Here is a 26170-nt window from a genome sequence, read left to right as displayed (position 1 = left end):
TTTACTGTGCAGTACTTTTTAATTTAATATTACATTGTGAGCATTTTCCCATACCATTAAATATTCATAAATTCATTATTATGTTTTATTATTGCTTGATATTCACTGCATGGGTAAACCATCATAACTTATTTAGTCATTCTACTATTTGAGGCATTTAATTTTTTTGGAAGACATTCTGGTCAGGGATCACACCTTACTTGACTTCTGCAAAGATACAGTTTCTGCAGTCACACTGATTGGGTTCAAGTCTCAGTTCAACCACTGTGTGACCTTGGGATAGTTACTTAACCTCTCTGATTCTGTTTCTTCATCTGTATAGTAAGGCTAATATTGGTGTCTGTCTCCTAGAAATTTTGTGACAGATGATGTCTGTAAAAGAGCTACCACATAGGAAGGGCTCATTTAGTGTTAGCTATTATTATGATTACCTTCCAGAGGAATCTATCCAGAGCTGCGACATCAAAAATCTAAGTTCAGGTTGTAGATGCCAGACCCCAAGCACTGCAGCCTGCTTCAAGAGAATTAGCATCTCACAACTGAAGCTTCAAGAAGAGAAGGAGGAGGCCAACACAATGAACATTTCAGTGTTTAAAATAAAGGTACTGGATGAGGGCTTCCCTGGTGGCGCAGTGGTTGAGAGTCCGCCTGCCGATGCAGGGGACACGGGTTTGTGCCCCGGTCCGGGAGGATCCCACATGCCGCGGAGCGGCTGGGCCCATGAGCCATGGCCGCTGAGCCTGCGCGTCCGGAGCCTGTGCTCCGCAACAGGAGAGGCCACAACAGTGAGAGGCCCGCATACCGCAAAATAAATAAATAAATAAATAAAATAAAATAAAATAAAATAAAGGTACTGGATGAAAGACAAAGAGGAAAGCAATTAAATACATTTGGACTCTGTATTAGTTTGCTAGGGGTGCCATAACAAAGTACTACAAATTGGGTGGCTTAAACAACAGAACTTTACTGTCTCATGGTCCTAGAGGCTGAAAGTCCAAAATCAAGGTGTTGGCAGGATGGGTTCCTTCTGAAGGCTGTGAGAAAGGCTCTGTTGCAGGTCTCTCTCCATGGCTTGCAGATGACCATCTTTTCCCTGTGTCTCTTCACATCAACTTCCCTCTATGTGTGTTGTGTCCAAATTTCCCTTTTCATAAGAAAACCAGTCACATTTGATAAGGGCCCACCCTAAGGACCTCATTTTAACTTGATTACCTCTGAAAAGACCCTATCTCCTAATAAGGTCACATTCTGAGTTCATATGATTTATGGAAGGGACACAATTAAACTTATAAAAAGTTCCAGGGCTTCCCTGGTGGCTCAGTGTTTAAGCATCCGCCTGCCAACACAGAGGACATGGGTTCGAGCCCTGGTGTGGGAAGATCCCACATGCCATGGAGCAACTAAGCCCATGCGCCACAACTACTGAGCCTGTGCTCTAGAGCCCGCAAGCCGGCCGCAGCTACTGAGCCCGCATGTCACAACTACTGAAGCCCATGCGCCTAGAGCCCGTGCTCCGCAACAAGAGAAGACACCACAACAAGAAGCCCGTGAACCGCAATGAAGAGTAGCCCCCGCTTACTGCAACTAGAGAAAACCTGCATGCATCAAGGAAGACCCAACACAGCCAAAAATAAAATAAATAAATTTATTTAAAAGAAGTTCCAAAGTGAGCTTCATCTTACTTTACTTTTTGGAAGAAAATCCCTTCATCAAGAAAGAAAAGACCACATCTGTTCTAACTTTTAAAATAGCCTACAGTAGCATTAAAAGCACATATGCACAATGTAAGCTCTCTGTGAGAGCCACAGTAGCTGGTGAAGGAGTGGATGTGAGGAAAAGACCTAGTTTAGATAATAGAGAGGGCTGCAGAGCCACTTTCTCAAATTCTACCATTCAAATTGTCTCTTCATCAAGCAATTCTTTCATGAGTCCTCACGTGTTCATTATATTCTTGTGTTAGCTACATGGACATTTTACAAGACATGCAAAATACTGTAGGGTGAAACTCAATCCTGTTTCAAGTCTAAAGGGACCTCGCTGCCATGATAAAAATCAGAGAATGAAATTGAACTCCTAATGGGACCAAACAATGGCTTAAAGAGATCAGAGAAAACCAGAAAATCATGAAGAAAATATTTCCTTTACTATACTAAAACAATAAACAAATGTAACTGTAAATTTAATTGGTTGAAGGAAATAAGCATCCCGGAAATAGATCACATAAAGGACTCAAATATTTCAGGAATATAAAGGACCTGGGGTTGAGGGCAATGGAAGCCCAATGGATCAGCAATAACTGACAACAAACATCCTTGGGAGGGGAGATGGAGACTCAACCTTACTGAGTCTATCCCATCCGAGGTCGTTCTTCTTAACTACCAGGTAATAGAATCATTATTCAAGTTAAATCATCCATGGATTTACAGAACTGCAGAAACTGAAGAGGCATTCGTTAAATGTAGAGGTGGCAAACAAAGAACTACTGGTAAAATCTTAACTCAGAGTTGAGTCCTCACATATTTGAAGACTGTTCTAAATTTTGGACCTGATACTAGACAGGGACTCAAGCTTTAGTGTTCTTGATTTAATTCCCAATCTAAAGGCTCAAAAAGAATCCCATGGAGTCCAGGAACATGACAGATCCAAATGCTTCTCCAGCAGATCAGACTTCCTCTTCCCTTGGAGCAATTGTTCACAGGCTAGTGTCTAGGATCTCCCTGGTCTGTGGAGAAGTTTGGCATGCAGCATTACTCAGGGAGGCATTTCCCCTGGAACACTGGCCAGCATTCCTCCAGAAGCAGAGTTGAAAAATGAAGAACCTTTAGAAAGGACAGGAAACTGGAAGTAGGACAGCACTTGAGAGTACATTTGTCCCAGTGGCTTTTGGTGTGTTGTCAGATGTTATGGAAATTTCCAGTTTGAGAAGTTTTAGTATTTTCTAGACTCTCTACTTGAAATATAGTTTCCTCCTTTTCTAAACATCAAAGGATGAGGTCACCAGCCTTCTAAGTCATTTAGGATCAAGACAGAAAAGTAGGTTTTTGGTAATGTTTCACCCAGAGTTAGACAGAATTGGACAGGAGCAAGTTATAGTTCTTCCTGAGAAATGTTTGCTTTTGGATTTTGCTTCCAAATTGCCATTAATTCTGATATATGCAAACATTGAGGCTGTTGAGGAATCTTCTTGTTTCTAAGACAAACTTCTTCTCAGTTTAGTAATAAGCCAAATGCATGGACATCACTTCCTAGCCTTTGAAATGATGATATTTATAAATACCTCACGATTTATTTCAAATGCAACAAATTTAGTGGATGGGCAATTTAAATCTCCTCACCAGAAGACTCAAATGCAGAGGGATCAACTCGAATTTTAGTTTCACACTTGTGATAGAAACACACTCAGAAGGATATGTAAATAAAGGGGTATGAGTAATTCCATGTCATAAATATTTTATTTTCAAGTTTATATTTCTCTCTCCATCACATACACTTGTGATATATGGCTCAAATATGCATCTGTAACAAACCCTTCTAGCAGATACTTGATATGAGTAGCGAAAATAGCTTGGTGAGTTCGTTTAGTTTTTGTTATTATTTTTTTGTAAGGTATCAAGCACTTTGCTGAAAAATTGGTCCACTGCATTCTTAATATATTTAAGAATGAGTTAGCTATTGCTTCCTGCTTGAAAATCAAAATTAGGTTGTCTTTCCCCTAGTAATTTATATCATGCTATAAATAGTTATTGCTAATAATATTAACAAAGAACTGACCTACTTCCTCTTCTTAACCAAGAGATAAAAGGTAACTGACTTTCCAATTACTCAGTACTGGTCTTGCTATCTGCTTGTCTCATTTCATAAATATATTGAAAGAATTTAAATTCTAAACCTTGGGTAAAAAAAGCCCAGTAGAATTAAAATTCCCTGGCTTTCTTAACAGGATGAGCAGGAAAGTATGACTAACACTATAACTGGCTCCTGGGCATCATAGTTCCAGAGGAAATATTTGGATGTTTCCAATTAAAACCAAAAAAAGATAAATTGCAGCGTGAATGACAGAGAAAATCAAATACCAATTTTATTAGAAGGATCCCATTAGGGAGACCCATCAAAACTAGGAACTTGTGGCAACTTACAGTTCTAGGGAGACAGAAAGTGGGTCTATTGTCACTCAGAAAATATTTCACAGCTGTATAAAATTAATTCAACAAGTACAGATAATACAATTAGACATCTTAGTTCTTTGGATGGCCAGGGACAAGCTGTACTGATCAGCTGTATCACACTGGGTTTGATACCTGGGCTCTGTGCACTGTGAGCTCCCCAAGGACAAGGGGTACATCTTTGAAGTTCCAGAGGGAAGAGATAAATGCTTATTGTGAAAATTCAAGAACAGGACAGAAAGCCCAGAAATAAACTCACACACTTATGGTCAATTAATCTACAACAAAGGAGGCAAGAACATACAATGGAGAAAAGACAGTCTCTTCAATAAGTGGTGCTGGGAAAACTGGACAGCTACATGTAAAAGAAGAAATTAGAACACTGCCTAACACCATACACAAAAATAAACTCAAAATGGATAAAGACCTAAGTGTAAGACTAGATACTATAAACTCTTAGAGGAAAATATAGAACACTTTTTGACATGAATCACAGTAATATCTTTTTGGATCCACCTCCTAGAGTAATGAAAATAAAAATAAACAAATGGGGCCTAATGAAACTTACAAGCTTTTGCACAGCAAAGGAAACCATAAACAAAACAAAAAGACAACTCACAGAATGGGAGAAAATATTTGCAAATGATGCAGCTGACAAGGGATTAATCTCCAAAATATATAAACAGCTCATGCAGCTCAATATCAAAAAAAAAAAGCCCAACCCAAAAAATGAGCAGAAAATCTAAATAGACATTTCTCCAAAGAAGACATACAGATGGCCAAAAAGAACATGAAAAGATACTCAACATCGCTAATTATTAGAGAAATGCAAATCAAAACTACCATGAGGTATCACCTCACACCAGTCAGAATGGCCATCATCAAAAATCTACAAACATAGGGCTTCCCTGGTGGCGCAGTGGTTGAGAGTCCACCTGCCGATGCAGGGGACGTGGGTTCGTGCCCCGGTCCGGGAAGATCTCACATGCAGCGGAGTGGCTGGGCCCGTGAGCCATGGCTGCTGAGTCTGCGCGTCCGCAGCCTGTGCTCCGCAACGGGAGAAGCCACAGCAGTGAGAGGCCCGCCTACCAGTGTAAAAAAAAAAAAAAAAATCTACAAACATAGATGCTAGAGAGGGTGTGGAGAAAAGGGAACCCTCCTACACTGTTGGTGGGAATGTAAATTGGTGCAGCCACTATGAAGAACAGTATGATGGAGGTTCCTTAAAAAACTAAAAATAGAACTACCATATGACCCGGCAATCCCACTCCTGGGCATATATCTGGAGAAAACCATAATTCTAAAAGAAACATGCACCCCAATGGGCACTGCAGCACTATTTACAGTAGCCAAGACACTGAAGCAACCTAAATGTCCACTGACAGAGGAAAGGATAAAGATGTGGTACATATATACAATGGAACATTACTCAGCCATAATAAAAAGAATGAAATAATAATGCCGTTTGCAGCAACACAGATGGACCTAGAGATTGTCATACTGAGTGAAGTAAGTCAGACGAAGACAAATATATGGTATCACTTTTATGTGAGTTTAAAAAAATGATACAAATGAACTTATTTACAAAACAGAAAGACTAACAGACTTCAAAAACGAACTTATGTTTACCAAAGGGGGAAGGTTGCGGGGGGGAGGGATAAATTAGGAGTTTGGGATTAACATACACACACTACTATATATAAAACAGATAATCAACAAGGACCTACTGTATAACATAGGGAACTCTACTCAGTACTCTGTAATAACCTATGTTGGAAAAGAATCTGAAAAAATTAGATACATGTATATGTGTAACTGAATCACTCTGCTGTACATCTGACACAATATTGTAAATCAACTATATTCGAATATGAAAATTAAGAAGAAATTCAAAAGTCACTGAAAATACCCGATGCAGAAAATGAAAGTAATCCATGATCTACTCCCTTAGAGATAGTTTACTGTTGATAGTTCAGTCAATTGTCTCCTAGCCTTTCGAGGCGCTATCCACATCTATCATTTATTTATCTATTAGACAATAAGGTGGGAATATTTTTATCTTAACTGCTGACCTGAAAATTTGTCACAGATTAAAGCTGGAGAAACACCTTAATAAATGATTGAGTTGAAAGGTAAACCCTTAAACGTATTGGCCAAGGTGTAGGTTGATACCCAAACTTCAGAGAATAGGGCAGAATTGCTCTTTGTGAGACAAGGAGAGGAGTTCTTCCTTTTTCATTTAAAAATGGGTAGAGGGCAGAGTTGAGAAGAAATAATCAGGGGGAAATAAATGAGGGGGGGTAGAAAGGAGGTTGTGAGACTGTACGGAGGAGTGAAGAGATTTCATGGTGCTGAGGTAACAAGAAGCACAGAGACCAGGGTCTCTTATGGGGTGTTTCATGCCATTTGTGTGCAGTGCTGGTGCCACCTCTTCCACGGCCCCCAGTAGTTTAGTAAAGATTGTTATAGCCACAGAATGCTTCCTATGAGTGAGCTTTCCTTGTGAAAACAGGTGCTGGGGCTGAGTGTCAAAACCATATTGAAGCTATGGAGGGAGTCCACACCAGAGGGGGCCATGAGACGTAAGTCCCTTCCTTCTTCGCTGCCTGATTCCCTTGAACTCACAGAACATTCTGGGAAGTTTTAGAATCTATAGGGCTTGAAATTGGAGATGGGTGTTGAACCACTTTATCTTTAAAGGTCAGAAAGACCCCAGATAACATCTGGGTTATAATTATTCTAATCCAAACCATGATGGTGAGGCCTCTCCCCAGTCTTCTTTATTAAGATGGAATCCCCTACAAAGACTGTCCCTCAGATATTTCTAACAGTTTTTTGGTACCTAACATCTGCTAAGGAACATGTCCCTGGGGCTCTTCCCTTCTGGTCCTCTCTTCCTGTCAAAGTGCCCCTCCTTGCTCCGGGGATGAAACTCACCACCTTCATTTCACAGGACATAGGAACCCTCTGGCAGTGACAACTGGCGACTAGCATGGACATAAGCTCTCCAGTAATTTCTCCTCGATCTGCTGACCTTACAGAAGGACAGGGACTAATGGAAGGGAAGTCCAATATGAAAAATAAATTGCTGCTGCAGCTCGTGTCCAGCCTGCTCTGGGTCCCCTGTGGGCTGAGCCAATTTCCTGACTTACCAGCTTGTCTCCATGTGATAGGGCACAGGTCAGGGCTCCTGGCCTCTCATAATCTCCCATTTTCAAACCCAGAAAAGAGGAAAATTTTCTCCTTATCTCAGTCTAATTCTTGCTCACTAAGTCCCCATTTTCCGTCTCAGGATGAATCTCTTCCTAGTATGGAGAACATCCATTGCTTGCAGGGAAACCCAACTCCTATATATAAGAATGAGATCTAACTCTGTATCACCAAGAAGACAATCACAAAGACGATGCTTTTTCCATCATATGCGTTAGATAGACTTACCCTTGGCTAACTTGATGTAATATTATTTTTATAAAAGAAGTATATAAAATAACTACAATACAATTTTCCACTTCCATTTCCTCATTTCATTAGACAATGTATTTTGTACATCATTCCAAATACATACATATTCACATCATTCTTTTCAATAGCTGCATGCTATTCCATTAAATGGTTATACTACAGTTTTTTTGTTTTGCTTTGTTTTTTTGCAGTACGCAGGCCTCTCACTGTTGCGGCCCCTCCCGATGTGGAGCACTGGCTCCGAACACGCAGGCTTAGCGGCCATGGCTCACGGGCCCAGCTGCTCCGCAGTATGTGGGATCCTCCCGGACCGGGGCACGAACCTGTGTCCCCTGCATTGGCAGGCAGACTCCCAACCACTGCACCACCAGGGAAGCCCTATACTATAGTTTTCTGATGAACATTTTGGTAATTTTTTTGAAATTGCAACAAGTATTTATTTCAAAAATACCTTAATAGATAATGTAAATTTAATATGTACTCCACCATATACCATCCAATACTTTTTCATTGTGGTTAAACATACATAAAATTTACCATTTTAACCATTTTTTAAGTATATAGCTCTGTGGCATTTAGTACATTCACAGTGTCATACAACCATCACCTCCATACATCTTCAGAACTTTTCATCTTCCCCAACTGAAACTCTATGTCCTTTAAACAGTAACTCCATTCTCTCTTCCCTCCAGATCCTGGCAACCACTAATCTACTTTCTGCCTCTATGAATTTGACTATTCCAGGTACCTAATCTAAGTGGAATCATACCATACTTGTCCTTTTGTGACTGGCTTATTTCTTAGTATAATGTTTTCAGGGTTCACCCATGTTGTAGCATGTGTTAAAATTTTCTTCCTTTTTAAGGCTGAATAAAATTTCATTGTATGTATGTACAGTTGGCCCTTGAACAACTCAGCGGTTAGGGACACCAACCCTCTGTGCAGTCAAAAATCTGCATATAACTTATAGTTGGCACTCCATGTCCAAGGTTCCTCTATATCTGCCATTTCACATCCACAGATTTAACCAACTACGGATCATGCAGTACTACAGTATTTAGTACTGAAAAAAAATCCATGTATAAATGGACCCAGGCAGTTCAAACCTATGTTGCTCAAGGGTCAAACTGTAAAATATTTTGTTTATTCACAGATGGACAGATGGACATTTGGGTTGCTTTTACCTTAGGCTATTTGGGTTGCTTTTACCTTAGGCTATTATGAATAATGCTGATATGAACATAGGTGTACAGATATCTGTGTGAGTCCCTGCTTTCATATCTTTGGGGTATATACCCAGAAGTAGAATTGCTGGATCATGTGAAATTACCATGTTCTATTAAGTTACTATGTTTAATTTTTTTTTTTTTTTTTTGAGGAGCTACCATACTTTTTTCCACAGTGCATTTGGGTCATTTTTAATAATATAAAAACAGCTTTAGGGGACTTCCCTGGCAGTCCAGTGGTTAAGAATCCGTGCTTCCACTGCAGGGGGCATGGGTTCAATCCCTGGTCATGGAACTAAGATCCTGCATGCCACGCGGTGCAGCAAAAACAAAACAAAACAAAACCAGCTTTATACATATATCTCTGAATATTCATGCAAAGTATTTCTGTAGAATAAAGTCCTAAAAGTGTAGAAGTGAAATTACTGAGTCAGAAATATTTTAATAAGTATTGCCAAATTTACCTCCCAAAAGATTATATTAATTTACATTCCTACCTACAGTGCCGAAATTTCTACTTTACAAATTTTTCATTATCAACTCTTTTCATCTTTGCCAAGATGATCAGATGAAATTTTTAAGCCTGTTTAGATTTATGTTTCTGTATTTATTAATGAGATTGAACAAGATTTTTCATTGTTTTCTGCCCATTTGTATTTGTTCATCTGTGGTTTCCCTATTTACATCCTTTGCCAATTTTTCTATTGGGTTGTCTTTCTCTTAGTGACTAAAGAGAGCTAGTCCCTTTTTGCTCACTAATGCAAAATGTTCTAATCCCTTTTTGCTCACTAATGCAAAATGTCAATATTAGCATTTACTAAAATACCACATATTACTGTTTGTTTTCCTATTCCACTGATATGCCTCTCTCTTACTAGGCTGTTAACATACTGTTTTATTATGGCTTCATATCACTTTTAAACACATGTTAAATCTAGTCCTTCCCTCTAGTACCCTTATTTTAATTTTGTTGTTGTTCTTGGTTATTTTCACTTGCACATTCTTTCAGATAAACTTTAGAAACATTTGGTCAAGTATATTAAAATTCTACTGGGAATTCTATTCCAATAAAAATGTTAAAAAAAAATTCTGCTGGGTTGTCATTGAATTTATGGATTAATCTAGGGAAACTGACATCTCAAAATACTGAGTCTTTTTATGCAGAAACAAGACATTTTTATCTATTTATTAGTCATTTTAATTTATGGTTATCTCTTGATTACCCTCAGTTGCAGACAACCCTTAATTTCAAGTTTTTGTTGAGAATCACCTGTTCTGCTTGATTAGCTCCTTTGTTTTCCTTAACTGCCTTTATTTATTTATTTTTTTGTGGTACGCGGGCCTCTCCCTGATGTGGCCTCTCCGTTGCGGAGCACAGGCTCTGGACGCGCAGGCCTAGTGGCCATGGCTCACGGGCCTATCCGCTCCGCGCCATGTGGGATCTTCCCAGACCGGGGCACGAACCCGCGTCCCCTGCACCGGCAGGCGGACTCTCAACCACTGCGCCACCAGGGAAGCCCCTTAACTGCCTTTATTGTCATCATCTATATACAAAGTGTAACCGATTAGGAATTTGGAAGCAAGAAGTTTGGAAGAAAATATCTAATTAAACTTCTACCTGAGGACTTCCCTGGTGGCGGGGTGGTTGAGAATCTGCCTGCCAATGCGGGGGGACACGGGTTCAAGCCCTGGCCCCGGAAGATCCCACATGCGATGCAGCAACTAAGCCCGTGCGCCACAACTACTGAAGCCCATGTGCCTAGAGCCCACGAGCCGCAATAAGAGAAGCCATGGCAATGAGAAGACCGTGCACCGCAACGAAGAGTAGTCCCCACTCGGTGCAACTAGAGAAAGCCGGTGCACAGCAACGAAGACCCAGCATGGCCAAAAATAAATAAATAAATTTATACAAAAAAAAATTTCTACCTGAGAAGAATGTAGATAGAGACATAGCAACGATCTTGGCAGATGTTCTTTCAAAATGTGTTTTTCCTCAATTTAAAAATGTTCCCTGGTCCTTCTTGAGGTAGAGAAAGCAGAGTGAAAAAGGCAGGAATAGTGGACAAATTCTTAGTTCCTATAGAATCAGAAGTTCCATGGGTGGCTTCTTTATTTTATTTCAAATGTTGTGAATTCTTAGAAAATGAGATGTACTCATGACTAAGCATGAGTAAAAAGGAACTCTAAACCAAAATATAATGACATTTGGGGACATGTAGAATTCTATATATATAACTTCCTCCAGTGGTGTGAATAACTGCCTACTGACAATATTCCAAATGGAAGACAGGAAATTAGAACACTTTTTAAAAGTGGAATAAAATTTGGGTAAATGAAATGTGAGGAAAATGAGTCAATATCCTATGAACCTATTTTTGATGCATTCATAAACACCAAGACAGTGTAATGCAAATGATTTACATTATTTGTATCTCCTTAAAGGTTGATAAATTTCTTTTATACTGTACAATTTACAGTATAAATCGAAAGAATTAAATACATATATTTTAAAGTAAATATATAGTATTTATACTATATATAAAGGAAAAGGCCAAAGAATGAAATAAAAGTATTTTTAAGAATGTCACAATCACCACTAGAGGGTACAATAAGCAACCTTTCTTCCACTTCCACATAGTGGAGCAGAAGAATATTACTGAGAAATAAAAGGCAATTTAGAATCACAGTACTTAAAGCCACCTCCACAGGTCATCTGGAAGAGACAGGGCATTTAGAAATGTTCATCAGATTTGACATCTAACCAAGGGCAGAAGGTACCAAGTAATTTTCAAGGGCAGTGTTTATCTTAGGCAAAAGTAAAGTCAGTTTATCAAGGCATACAGAACTGTTTCTAAAGTAATTTAACAGGAAAAAAAAAAGCCTTTTTATACTTACATGTAACTGTGCATCCATCTCACTCGGCAAGGCTGTTGATTAAAGCTTCTTCTAGAGTGATTTTACTCTGGAAAGATAAACTCCATGAGGACTTAGAAAACAAAATGATTACACAGACTTTCAGAACCTCGGCAAGATCCACGTTGGCAATAAAAGAAAGGAGAACATTTTCAAACCAGCTAGCAATGATTGGCATGACCAGATGCAGGGAACATGAATTCCTCACTTCAAATATTTCACCAGGCTGGTGGAGCCCATGTTGTGAAAAATAAACGCATTCCTCATTAGAATTCCAAGAACAGCAGTTTTTTGTTTGTTTAAGTTGAACCATCTCATCCAATAAACCACCTAATCTGCTGTAATTGTTCTTGGGGAAAAAAATCCTTTCTTTAATACAGGATTTCCCCTATTTCCCATTATAAACGTGCTTCCAGTCTTCAAATTGTGAATGCTATTCTGTGTTCCAGAATAATTGTGCTTCTTAAGAGAAACACACCAATCTTTGCAAAATAGGAGAAAATAAGACAAGCAAAGCTCATTATAAGGAGGAAAATTTGAACTTTTCAACTATTTTTTCTAAGCATAACATTGCTTAACAGGTATATAGCACTTTATAATGTATAATGTACCTTTACAATAATCTTTTGATCTAGGCAGGTACGTATTTTTATTCACAGCTTCTGAGTGATGAAATGGAGACTTGGGGTGGTGAAAGCCTTACCCAAAGTCTCCCAGCAGAGGATGGAGCTGGGAGAATAGAATCTGGACTCCTTAATCCAGTCCTATTGTCACTGTACTCTGGCCCCCATGCATCTGTAAGGATTCAGTGTCAGAAATCCCTTTAATTGCACATTTACATTTCTTTGAAGGAAATTCAGACTTAATATGTGAAGGATATTCTATTTGGCTGAGAATGTTCCTGTGTTTGTGCTCAGGGTGTCCAGTAACTAACCGTTTTGATTTCTTGGTCATATTAGTTTCCCAGATCCATTTCATCATTTGGGTATGACACCCCAGGCAGTGTATCACTGAAGGATTATTTCTTCAGAGGCTGAAGTCCCTTGACCTTCATTATTACCCTGTGTTAACCTGTCCTTGTTTTACTGATTACCTGGAAACCATTCTCAAAATGTACAAAGTTGTTGAGTGTATGCTTGTCTTTATAGCATTTGTTAAAACATTAGAATAGTTTACAGTGTTTGCTTATATGATTACTCAAAAATTTTAATGCACACGTATAAGAGGTAGAAAAATATCATATTTTTATATTTTAATATCTTGAACAGCAATGACACTAGTGAGATCTAGGAAAAAAATGCAACGTCTTCTATGTCTTCTATCATAATATGTAGATAGACTGCTACAGACCTACTCTTTCTTAAAATATTTGGTTTACATCCAAATCTTGAACTTAACGTGGCCACTGGATCACTTTTAAGAGATTTTCAAGATGTTGTTTGTAATTTCACATGAACTTGATATGATGAGGGTTTAAAACTTTGATCATCTCTAAGATTTTTGCCATATCTATATGCCATCTGTACTATTATTTACTGTATACATGTATATACATATGTTCATAAAACTCGATTCTCATTATTTTTCTAATGTATACTAAAATAAATGTGTAATTTTAAACTTTAAAAATGTTTTTTCATAATGTATTTAAAATAATCTTGGATAGCATATTTGATCAGTGTACCACATTTTGTGAGTCACTGGTCTAGTTGAAAGAGTTTTGAACTCTTGAATAGAGGCCTGGATTGTGCATAAACATTACCATTTTCTAACTTTGATCACTGAGCAAGTCAATGGACCTCCCTGAGTCTGAACCTTATAAAGCTGTGAGGATTGAAGAACTAATGACATAGAGATCTTTGCACATGCAATGTACTTAAATGTTAGTTTCCATCCCTTTAAGGGAATTCAACTGATTAAAGACAATGTTTACCCAAGTTAAGATAGTGTGATATGAGTCCAAATACCTTCTTCTCTGTGTAATTCTTATCCACAAGATAAGCAACAAAATACTGATAAAAGACCCAGGAGCTACTTCAGAGAGGCCAGGCTATTAATAAAACCAGGTGAGGAGGCAGATCCCCATTGTAAATGCTTTGTAACACAATTATTCATCACATTCTGTGAGCAACCGTACTTTTCTTTTCAAGGTTGCAAGAACAGAGGCCCACTAAAAAGCTCACATCAATGGGGAATGGGGCTATTCCAGGTATTCAGAGGTCTCATGGAATACAAGGACACCTAAAGGCATTCAGCTAGGTCTCATGTCACCTAGAACTGGAAAACCAACTTCAGTCTTTCAGAGGCTTTGTGGTCTCTTCTCTGTCTCATGTCTGCTCCTTTGGGTTTCTTTTTCTCATTGCCATTTCCTCTGCTCACTCATCTTTCTCATGACTCCAAATTGGCAGTAAGAGGAATCTACCTGGTCAAGCTTATATATTTCCATGAAGCCAGAGGTCTTTGGCTAACCAATGGATCAGCTCTTCTGAAAATCCACTTCAGGAACAATGAGCTGTGAGGGGAGGAGAAATGTATTTCATTTATTCAGTCAGGAATATATAAATTCCTTCCACTACCCAACCCTCCCACCCAAGGTATTAACAACATTTTGCTAGGGGTTGGTCATGGGCATACCGAAAAGACCTAGAGGGGAGCATGATTTTAAGATTGGTGTTTTTATATGATACATCACATGTCTGAAAAATATCCTGTCAGTACATCATACTTTACTCTTTTTAAGGATGTTACCCCAGATTGTTTTGGCTCTCAAGTTAAATCAATAATCCTTTCCTGGGCCAAGTCACATTCATACCTTAAAATTTAAAAGAAAAAAATGTTTTTCAGAGAAATCGTATTTGTGAATCAGACTCCTCTATCTGGAGAAACACACCCCCACAAGGCTTTTCTAAAGTGGGAACTAAGTAAATAGTATGAATACATACTATGATGGCTCCCTGGCTTTGACAAATGTTATAATGAAACATTTTATTTCTTAAGCAATGAATCAGTAGTTGTTCTTCTCTCCCCACCCCCGCCACGAAATGTTGATATCCCATCATGCAGATAGAGGCTAATAACACTCAATACTGTTACTGAACTCAGGTCCGGCTGCTCACTGCTCAAAAATCAATACCCAAGAGGCAAGTGTTGGTAGAAATGGAAACCACTGCTTTTAATCAGAAAGCCAGCAATCTGGGGAGAAGGTGGACTCAGTGTCCCCAAAAACTAACTCCAGAGATTCTGCTCGGCCATGAAGGTTTTTGAAGGGAAAAGGGCAGTAATCTCAATCATTGAGATAAGGGGTCAGAGCTGTCGCCATCCCCTACTGCACACAGGCTTGTCAACCTTTTGTGATCTTTCTTTAGTTGCTATCTTGTTCACACAGTTTGTTTGGAGATTGCTGAAGGGGAAGCTAGGGAAGAGATATGGTCATCTGTTAATTACTTATTCTTCACTGCTACGTCTTTGATCTATGGAAAGAACCAACAGGTTAGGCAAGGTATTGTGTGATCAAAAGATTTGAAAGGTGAGCTTGGGCAGGAGATGAGTAGAGCATGGGGGTGCTGGTTTAAGGTTAGTTTCAATATAGATTTGCTAAAGTGACAAGACAAAGGGGACTCCTGCAGAGAGCTCTTTCCCACAAAGAGCTCTTTCCTGCCAAAAGCTGCTTACAAATACCCACTTGTCAGAATATCATTCCATTTCTATGGGATTATGGGTGAAGGTCCATCTTCTGTAATTTCTTCTTGCCGACATAGGATACCGTATTCTTAAGAGTCAGAATATATCGATATGGGTCTGTACCATCTCTTTTTGACAGTTTTAGTTGCCCATTTACATATATGGGCAGAACAAGTTAAAATTATTTTGATGTCCACAAAGATAGACTATTATGAGCAATAGTATTAATCCCATTCTCGCAAGGCCAGTTTTTGGAATTGTGCTAGCCGTAGATTCAGTACTGCTTAAGATGGAAGAGATTACGTCATGGATGCAGTCTGGTCATCATGCAGCTTTTTCCCTTTGGTGGCAGTTATAGTATGTAAAACAACTCAGGAATGTGCATCAGACACTGAGTCTGTGACTCTATTGTCCTAATTATTAACTGCTTGAGTCTTCGTTTTGTGACTCAGGGAGGCCTGGAAGACTTTGGCTTTTCTACAAACAAGAGGCAGGGCACATGCAGGGTTCTGCTCAGTTCTAATACCATCAGTTAAAGAAGTGAATGTTCATATTTTCAGTATTATTTTATATATACTGAGTGAATTCAATGCAAAATAAGTAACTTCCTCATGCAAAATTTTGCTAGACTCTTGACATGAAGATATGGGTCTCAAACTCTAGCATGCCTAAGAATCAACTTAAAGATTCCTATCCACAAGGTCTGAGAGAGCACCAAGAAAACTTTTAATAAAGTTTTGCACCCAGATTTTATGGGTGCAAGTGGTCTGAGAACCACACTTTGAGAAACATTTTCGAGGAAACGTGCATGAATGAGAAGAATCTAAACGAGTTCCTTTGGGCATGATCTGATTTCTGCTTTCTGCAAAGAGATCATCACACCATGTACTTTGTATTTGGGACACTCATGCACTAGCTGTACTTACTTAAGTCCCACTTACCTACTTTGAAATTATTATATAACAACTGATTTTTCAAAAACAGGGTTTCTTAGTGCCTAGGGAGAGAGCCTGGATCCTATCTAGTTAAGTATAACCAGGTCAAGCTGGTGCACTGGGATTCTGGTGTTGGTTTTGTGTTAGTCCACAACCCTTTAACATATTCACTTCAGTGATGTGCCATGCTTTCAGAGTATGCTGTGAAGAAAGCAGCTTTGTTCCATTTTGAAACAGGTGTTTTGCCAAGGGAAACGTGTCTTTTGAAATCAGGTACATTTTCTTGGGTGTTAGAATACATCATTGTAGCAAATGATTATAAAAATGCTATGATAGTCTTTGGGGCTATTTTAAAATATCATACCATATGATTTTTGAATCATAAAAACTTCCTAGTGATACCATAATATTGTATGACTGAAGTCCTTAAGATATTCTGAAGTCCACAGGGGTTTTTCGTGTCTCTATGGGAAAATGTGGGAAAACTGAAGGTATGTGATAGCATAAGACACTTTGGGTTGTTTATCATAAAGATCTCCTGGGTTTTAAATGGAATTTTTAAAATGATTGTTCCAACCTGAAAAAGAATTTAGACAACAACAAAGGCAAACTTATTTTCCAAAGTTAAACCTGTGCTTTTTACATCTAATGCTTCCTGCATGCTGGTTATAATTCTCCTTTATTCTCTACCTTTACATATAATGCTCATTTGGGGTCCTTAAAAAGCTTTTTTCTGCTTTAAATCTTCTCTTCTTAGCCATGGCCAAACTTGTCTTTGTGCTTTTTATTTCTCTAGACCGTGAAGAAAGTTAGATTCTGAACTTCTTTATTTTTCTTGATTTTCTCCTTGGAGATTTATGTTATCAGCCATACATTTTCGAATCAAAATTTCAGAAGTCTGTAATGATTTTAGATTTAACTCCTAATTGTTCCATATACTATTAAAGGAAATCACAATTTATTTTCTAAAACTAATTAGGTTTGTACGCCAAGTATGCTTTTCATGGTGTCCCGGCTCTGAAGTCTGTTCTTCTCCAGCCTCCAGTCTGAAATATTTCTACTTAGCCACACAGTTTCAGCCCAGAGCTCTTTCCTCTTGAAGTCTTTCCTGTGAATCGTTTGTCAACTTTGGTGTTCTGTGTCCTATTTTCCAATCTCTAGTCCTACAATTATCCTATGGTAATGTGATTGTTGACCTATCTCCACATTAGATAGTAGCTCATAGAAGGCAGGGAACTTACTTTGAAATCCACAGTGCCTAGTGCATTGCCTACTGCAGATAAAATGCCAAATAAATATATGAAAAAATGTATCTTTATGAATTAGACTCAAACCCATATGTTCTAATCCACATAAATATTTAAACTTTTATTTTGGACAAGAAACACCTCTCTTCAAATGTAAGAAGTCATAAATTTACCTGAGAAATGTGTTGCCAAACCACTTATTCAAATACAATTGCCTGTGGTATCGTAGAACACAGTTCCTCAACTATGGCACTATTGACAACTTGGGCTGGATAATTCTCTGTTATGGGCGACTGTCCTGTGCATCATGTTTAGTAGCATCTCTGGCCTCTACCCACTAGAAGCCAGTAGCACCCCTAACCCCAGTTGTGACAACTAAACATGTCTCTAGACGTGGCCAAATGTCCTCTGGAGGGCAAAATAACTCTTGGTGAGATATACCACCCCAGAATGTTAAGTTTACCAACTTCATAGATTTAAAATATTGTTAGAAATATAATCCTATTAACTCTGCAAAATATTCACTTTTAAGTTGTAATTGCCCTTTTAAACTTCCAATTAGCTCACAATGTAAACAATGGCTCCTTAGCTTATGTGACTGGTGTATGAGCCGGTATGGCTGGAAGTGTGTGGTTGGCTGGACATCTCTCTCTCTCCAGGAGGCCAGCTTGTGCGTCCTTACAGCATGAGAGTCTCAGGGTAGCCAGACTTTTTACAATTTCCCATGAGCAGGTGTTTCAAGAGACCTGGACAGAAGCTGCAAGATTTCTTAGGACCTAGCCTTAGAAGTACTGGAATGCCATTTTTGTTGCATTTTCTATAAAAGAATTCACTAAGTCCAGCCAGTTCAAGGGGGCGGGTAGAGAAAGAGAGGAATAGACACTACTTCTCTTGAGGAGAATGAAATATATTCACAGGGAGGGGAAGAAACTGATGGTGGCCATCTTGGAAACAAGCTACCAAATCCACCCAGGTTTGGACAAAATGCTCTCTCTTCTTTTCCATCCTTCCAGGATAGGTATTTCCACTCCTCACAGGTTTGTGTCAGCTCGATTTCTGGAAATGGGTAACAGAAGACAAATGCTCCATTCAGATTCCTAAGATATTCCTTCACTTTGGACAACAGCTCTTTCTTTTCCCTCTTTTTTCGACAATTAAAATTTGGGGTCCTACTATAAAGACATCCCACTTTGGGGGAGGCATGCTAAATTCATTTATACAGTTTTGTTCTAATTCTTCTGAGATATCTTTCCAGAAATAACATTTGTCATCCTGGGGTAGAGGGAGGTGCACAGTAAGCTGATAGAAATTTTCCTCCTAGAAGAATTCAGTCGTGAGTTTTGTCTTGTCATAAACATAGACCGTAAACAGGCATGGCTTTTGAGAGTGGTTTGGTGGGGAGAAGGTATGGAAGGAGAGGGGTCTAGGTATAAATTCCAGCTGCACCACTGTGAGGCCTAGGGTGAGTTCCTTAACTTCTCTGACCCTCATCATTTCCCTTCTCTGAGAAGTGAGTGAACTATGCCTATCTTGAAGGTTTTTATCAAGTATTGATTACTGGCTCACAGTCCTCTATGGGTTCCATGTTTTTGTACATCTTAGAGGCACTTACTGCCTTCGCTCCAGACTATCTTTTCAATAGCGAACAGATTTGGGGGACAGCAGCTCCCTCTGGGACAGAAGGCAGATTTCTTTCTTGACTGGGATAATAAGACAATGTTTATTTCCTGGGCAAAGGTCAGACAGGCTCACTGTCCATTATAAAGGATTCAGGTTTCCTAAGCTTGGAAGTGCAGTCAACTGCATTGCAGGAGTGAGGTGGCCATTTCCTGTCACACTGTGGGCATTCAGGCTTGAGGAGTTGATGCAAACGCTGACACTCTGGCTAATGCTATTGCTATGATTAATAGAGTCCTCTGTTTCTTACCCAGGAGTCTGTGCTTTGAGGTTGGGTAGAGGCAGTGAGAGCAGCGGGCTTGAAGCTTCTCCTGCTCACTCTGCTTCCTTCTACTGTCTGTAGCACCTCCTAATCAGCCAGACCTAGAATGGGTGTTTCTTTCTCAGTCTTCCTCTCCTTGTGTTGATGGCATCTTCCTTATGCAAAACACCATGACTAGGACTACCAGTCTCACCTTACAAAAGGAGGAGATAAAGCAGTTTAGAGACCGTTTGCTCTATTTTTCTCCAAAAAAACTTGCTGAATTTTGGTGTCAAAAGCTGAATAGTAACACAATTTTTCCCTCTTTCCATTCCTATTTTATCAATTCTAAATCTCCCCTAGGCAAATTTTTGGCAGAATGGAAGCAAGACTAGGATAAGAAAATGCATAATAGAAAATCTCATGAATATTTTTTAAAAGTCCCCATTATTACTAGCTCTCAAGAATTACAATGGAAGGAGTCCCATCTCCCAGTAACAGAATCATTCAGTATATCGTGGTTAAGGTTGGTAGCACTCCCTTTGCTCAGCACTTTTTTTTTTTTTTTTTGGCAGTCGGCTATTTCAAATCCCACATTTCTACCCTATTAAAAACCTCAGTGTCTTCCATGCCAGATAAAGGAACTGAACTTACAGAAACTTATTGAGCATTACAAAGGCATTCCTGCATATATTTCTACATACATGCTCTCTACAGCCATATCTGAGAGCTGGAATATAAATCTTACCTAAATTCTCAATGGCATGGTCAGTTTCCTTAAGCACAGCTTAGATTGGTTGAAAAGCAGCTGAAAGAGAAAGGACACTTTCTAGCAATGTGATAAAGTACATTTTATTTCTATTTTGAGGAAGGTGTCACTTCAGATTTTCACCAGGATGAAGTTGGATTAATTCTCCCCATTTATGTGTAGTATTCAAACTATAACTCTTATCACCTGAGACTGAAAATTTCTTTATGGACTCCACACTGCATCCTTTTCCTGGATCTAAAGCAAATCAATTCATTTTTCAAAAGGTGGAAATAAGGGAGGTCAGTCAGTATGTCCATCAACAACACTGAATCACCTTCTCCCTTCCCTTCTCAGGTGCTTCCTGAAAGTCATTTGAGTAGTTATTATTGTTCTCAATCTATCTCAGTTCAAAATATTGATCATTTACTAGGCAATTAGCATGGGCTGAGCAATGTGTGGAATATTAAATAAATACCTGGAGTTTATAACCTTGGTGTGTCAACTTGACACTTGAATGGAAAACAATATAAGGCAAAATAAAAACTGTGCCAAAATATATAGTAAACCAAAAGAAATGAAAACATACACACACACACACATACACACACACACACACACACACAAATACTTCTATACAAATGTTCATAGCAGCTTTACTTGCATAACCCCAAGCCTGAGATAACCTATATTAGTTTCCTATTGCTGTGTAACACAGTACCCTAAAATTTAGTTACTTCAAACAACAAACATTTATTGTCTCACAGTTTCTGTGGATCAGGAATTTGGGAGCAGCTTAACTGGGTGGTTCTGTTTCTGGGTCACCCATGAGGTTGCAGTCAAGCTGTCAAGGGGTTACAGTCATCTGAAGTCTGGCCTGAAACTGGATTTGCTTCCAACATGGCTCACTTATTGCTGTTGACAGGAGACTGCAGTTTCTCATTACATGGGTCCATAGGGCTGCTCGAGTTTCCTCACAGCATGGCAGCTGGCTTCCCCCAGAGTAGGTGATCCAAGAAAGAGTAAGGAGAAAGTCCAAAATCCTTATATAACCTAGTTTCGAAAGTTGCAGGCCTTCACTTCTGCTTTATTCTATTCATTAGAAATGAGTCACTAAGTCCAGTCCACATGGCAAAGAGTGAAATTAGGCTCCACCTCTTGAAGGGAGCAGTATCAAAGAATTTGTGGATGTATTTTAAAATCATCACACAACCTAAGTGTCCATCAACAGGAGAATCCATAAAGAACTTGTATGTATATCATACAACGAAACACTGCTCAGCAATAAAAATAAATGAAGTTTTGATACATGCAACAACATGGGTGAATGTCAAAATAATTATGCTAAGTGAAAGAAGTCAGGCACAAAAGATGACATACCGTAGGATTTCATTTACATAAAATTCTAAAAACTGCATACTAAGCTATATATAGAGAAAGTAGATCAGCGGTTGCCTGGGGACTGGGTTTGGGGAGATGGAGTGGTGAAAGGAGGGAGGGAGGCATTTCAAAGGAGTGCAAAGAAACTTTATGAGATGATAGATATACTCATCTTGTTTATGGTAACAATTTTAGAGATGTGTAAATATGTCAAAACACATTAAATTGTAGGTTTTAAATGCGTGCAATTTATTGTATGTCAATTATACCTTAATAAAGCGAAAAAAATGTATAGTAAAGAAAAATTTTCATTCATATGCCAATTATATTTTCCATAACTTTACTTTTTAGCTCTGTCTCTTTAGTGACGAATATAATAAATAAGTCTGGAACTCTTATCCATTGCAAGATAGTTTTCAGCATGGTAGGAACTTATTAACCTCTTTTAACATAAGGTAATACTTTTAAGATTCTGTGTTCTTATTTGGTAAATCAACACATTTCAAGTTATTTTCATTTCAAAACTACTCCTTGAAGAATTTTTATAAAGCCAACAGTATCTATTTTGCTTTGTGTGTTTGTCCAAAATCAAACTAATTTCTTCCTCCACAAATATGCTTCTTTAGCTCAGTTTATTAAATCACCATTTACCCAGTACCATGACCTAGAAATATCTACTGCTTCTCCTTCATTGAAATCTTCTTCCCTAACCCATTTCTCACAATCTGTTTATTAATTCAACAAACATTCATTGAGCAACTACCACATGCCAGACTTTGTACTACTGTTAGGTATAGTGGTGGGCAATTATACCTGATTCCTCCCCTTATGCATCTTCCATATTTTAGTGGAGGATACAGTCTGAGTCTGGTCAATTCTATACTGGAAATGCCTCTTATGTCCTTTATGTCCTGTATTCCCACTGCTACTGATTCAGTTTACATACTCATCATCTCTTGCCTAAACTGATTTTCTAATTGGTCTCTGTCATTTTTCTCTCCTCAGACTAGTTTGTCCTCCATATGGCTGCCAAAATCTCCCTTCTGAAACTCAGTTCTGATTACGTTATTCTCTGATTCAAATAATTTTTGATGGATGCGTAGTACCAGCTGCATGAAATCTAAGTTCCTTCATTACTTGACTGCTACCAACTTACAGCCTCAATTTCACCAACTCAGTTCTCGAATTCCTTCTAGCATACTGTACTACTCAAAGCTCCCCATCATGCTGTGTGTGCCCACATCTGCTTGCACACTTTGCTTCTGCTTGGAAATGACTTCTGACCGCTCCTTCACCCAGTAAATTCCAGTGCATCCTTCAAGACACTGTTCACACGAAACTCCTTTCTCAAGAACATCTATTTGTAAGCAGAAATCTACAGTTCCTCAAACTACCACAACATCTGTATATTCTTATAATTTAGCACTTATCAAGGCATAGTGTAACTCAGTAATGAGAAAGAAAAAAGCAGCCCTCTCTCCCAGCTAGGCCATGGTGTTTTCCTGCTGAACATAACCTTTTCAGAGAATACCTAAATAATTTGAGGTTATTTTGTGGCTAATCCACTGAATGCGTTGAAACAAAAACAAGAATCTTCCATAAACACATCTGAGCACAGACAAAAACAATACTGTGCTAACCACAAAAATGGCCACATCTCCCTCTTTCCCAGCTAATGTGAGTTGCTGCTGCTTCTTAACCAGTTATACGTTTAACCGCATTCCATTACTCTCTTCTCCTAAAGAGCATTAAGATATCCACCCATAGAACTGCTTCCACTTTCTGGTGGCACCTAATCCAGAGCAAACCTCTGCTTCCTTGAACCTTCCCCCAAATTATTAACATGGCCAATATCCTATAACAAGTCTCCCCAACACCCTCTGAGGCTCCCCTTTGCTACATATGATGTGAGATTGAGGTGTCCCTTGCTGCAGTAAATAATACACCCAATTTTGTTTAAATGCAGGTATATTCCTGGTAGTGTTTTGCTGTTGGGCAGCAAAGCACTTACATATTTGATCTTTCTACTAGACTATGAAGAGCTTAGAGATCTGGGACTTTAATCTATCTATCTATCTATCTATCTAGGCATCCCCTGTACAAAGTATAGTGCCTGTCTAGATACTGAGTACATGTTTATAGGATAAATGAATGAATGTGTATTTTATGATTGAAGGCACACATTTTAATAGAAGAAGCTGCTTTAACAGAACATATTATTTCTCATCAAAGTACTCTGCCAGTCTGCTACTGACTGAGCTTGCTTTTACATATGAAGGTGCTCCTGTGGTTTTGATGTTATTGCCTTTGGTCAGTTCCCACCATCAGCAGAGCTTATGTCTTTGTTTTGAAGTGACGATGGCTTGTATTCTACTTCCACAGTCCCTCACGATCCTTACCATTCCCAGCATGCACAGCTACATAGCCCACTAGGTGTGAGGATGCTGTTATCCCAACCATACATTACTGGAAAGAAGTCACAGTAGGAAAGCAGATTAGGACACTTTAAAGTGTGGGGAAAGAGAAGCTATGAAAAACTAGAAAGAAAATTGATTTCTAACTACAGTTAGCTCTCATACCTGTTTTGACTTCATAGATGATTCAAGGTATAGTATAGTTGTCCTCTCTTTCTAGGATTTCTTTCTATCTGTAGATTTCCAGAGCCCTCTCAACCTTAATCTTACGGATCTTCCTATTTTGTGCTTTAGTAACATATTTTTCCAAGTGGAATAAAAAGTGCTAGTTCTATTTGAGGCACTTACCTCATTTTTGTCCCATATAGCAGAGTGGTTAAAAACTCAGGTTTCTGCATCAGAAAGATATGGATTGGAATCCAGGATCACCAACTTCCTGAATATGTGATTTTCATGTCACTTAACCTTTCTCAATCTTAATTTTCTCATCTATAAAATAGGGATATTAATAGTAAATAACCTGTAGAGTTGTGGTGAAAATGAAATGAGATAGCATATAAAAACCTTCCCTGGCACATAAATCTTCAGCTCAAAAATTATAGCTGTTATTAATGTAATTAGCTCATTATTTTTCATTAGCAGAAATTGCATTTATAAATCCAAGGTAGAAGTTGGATACTCTATGCCATACAATATTTATTATATAATACACTATTATTTTATATATTATTGATATATATTATGAATATTAAAGAACATAAACTAAAATATAACAGTTTATGTTTCAGGATTTGCTCAAACTTGTTATGTCAGTAAAAAAAACTTTGCAAAACTGATTTGTGTATATTATAGCTTGCCTGAAATAAACTCCTAAATGTAGAAAAATAAACTCTTCATAATACCGATCACAGTGGGAAGTTTAGTGATTGGACTGGATGACTTTCAAGGTTCCCTGTTGTCAGAAAGAGAACAGCGGATGTGATAAACAGCAGGACAGACTAAACCAAGTAGGAAAAAAAGCAGAAACTAGACTGGTCCTTGGGAAGGATAAGCATTGTTATCATATCAAGCTGCAGATGACAAAAGGAAGTTCAGTTAAACTGGAAGTGTTGGTGAGAATGATGACAGGTAATTGGTTGGTCTAAGCAGGCAGACAGTAGCTGAGAATTCAAGAAAGAGTTGGAACACAGCAGAGCAACTGGGTGAAATATATAAATAAGATATATTACTGTTGTCAGGGAGGAAGAAATTTTCCTCTACCTTTCTAGGTTCTTCCAGATGGATGAAGAATTAAACTGACATGAGACAGATTAACAGGAAAAAAACAAACAAAAGTTTAATAACATGTATATATGGGAGAGACCCAGGAAAACTGAGAAAATTGCCAACATGACCAAAGCCCTCACCTTAAAGACCATCTTCAGCTAAAGACAAAAAATGTTGGGATAGTGGTTTGAGACTTCAGCAGTGAGGAAGGTAATTCACATGGAGATGGAAAAGTAAATGTTTGGTAAACAAATGTTGTCTATGCCATACAGAGACAATGGGACACAGAATGAGCCTTGTCAAGTTTTTCTCCCAACCACATCTAGTCCGTATCTTTCGTAGCTCTCTCTGATGATAGCTCTATGCCTGGAAGAGGCTCTTTATCTAAATTCTTTTAGTCAGTTAAGGGGGAGGTAACAAGAAAAACGTCCTGCGTCTTCCATTTTTTAAAAATAATCAGTCTAAATTAATCCTCATGCCAGAGAGATACATTTCAATGTGGCAAATTTTGCTCCCCTACACTATTATTAGTAGCTAATATTAATGAGTTATTTTTATGTCCCAAGGGTTGTTCTGAGTTGCACTTGTTAGCTCATTTAATCCTTAAAACACCCAATATAGTGGATACTATTAATGGGCACTCTTATGAGGAAATGGAGCTAACGTGGATAATGGTGGAACTTGATTCCATACAAAGGTATTATTTGTCACTTCTCTTCAGGTTGCAGTTTCTTTCAGGTATTTTTAATCTCTGACACTGTATTGTTTATGTCTAAAAGATCAATTTGGATCATTTTAATAACTTTTGTGTCTTTCC

This window comes from Tursiops truncatus, chromosome 7 (genome assembly GCF_011762595.2).
Source record: "Tursiops truncatus isolate mTurTru1 chromosome 7, mTurTru1.mat.Y, whole genome shotgun sequence".
NCBI classification, from domain to species: Eukaryota; Metazoa; Chordata; class Mammalia; order Artiodactyla; family Delphinidae; genus Tursiops; species Tursiops truncatus.
The sequence above is the reverse complement of the archived record's forward strand: the minus strand, read 5'-3'. Positions refer to the sequence as shown.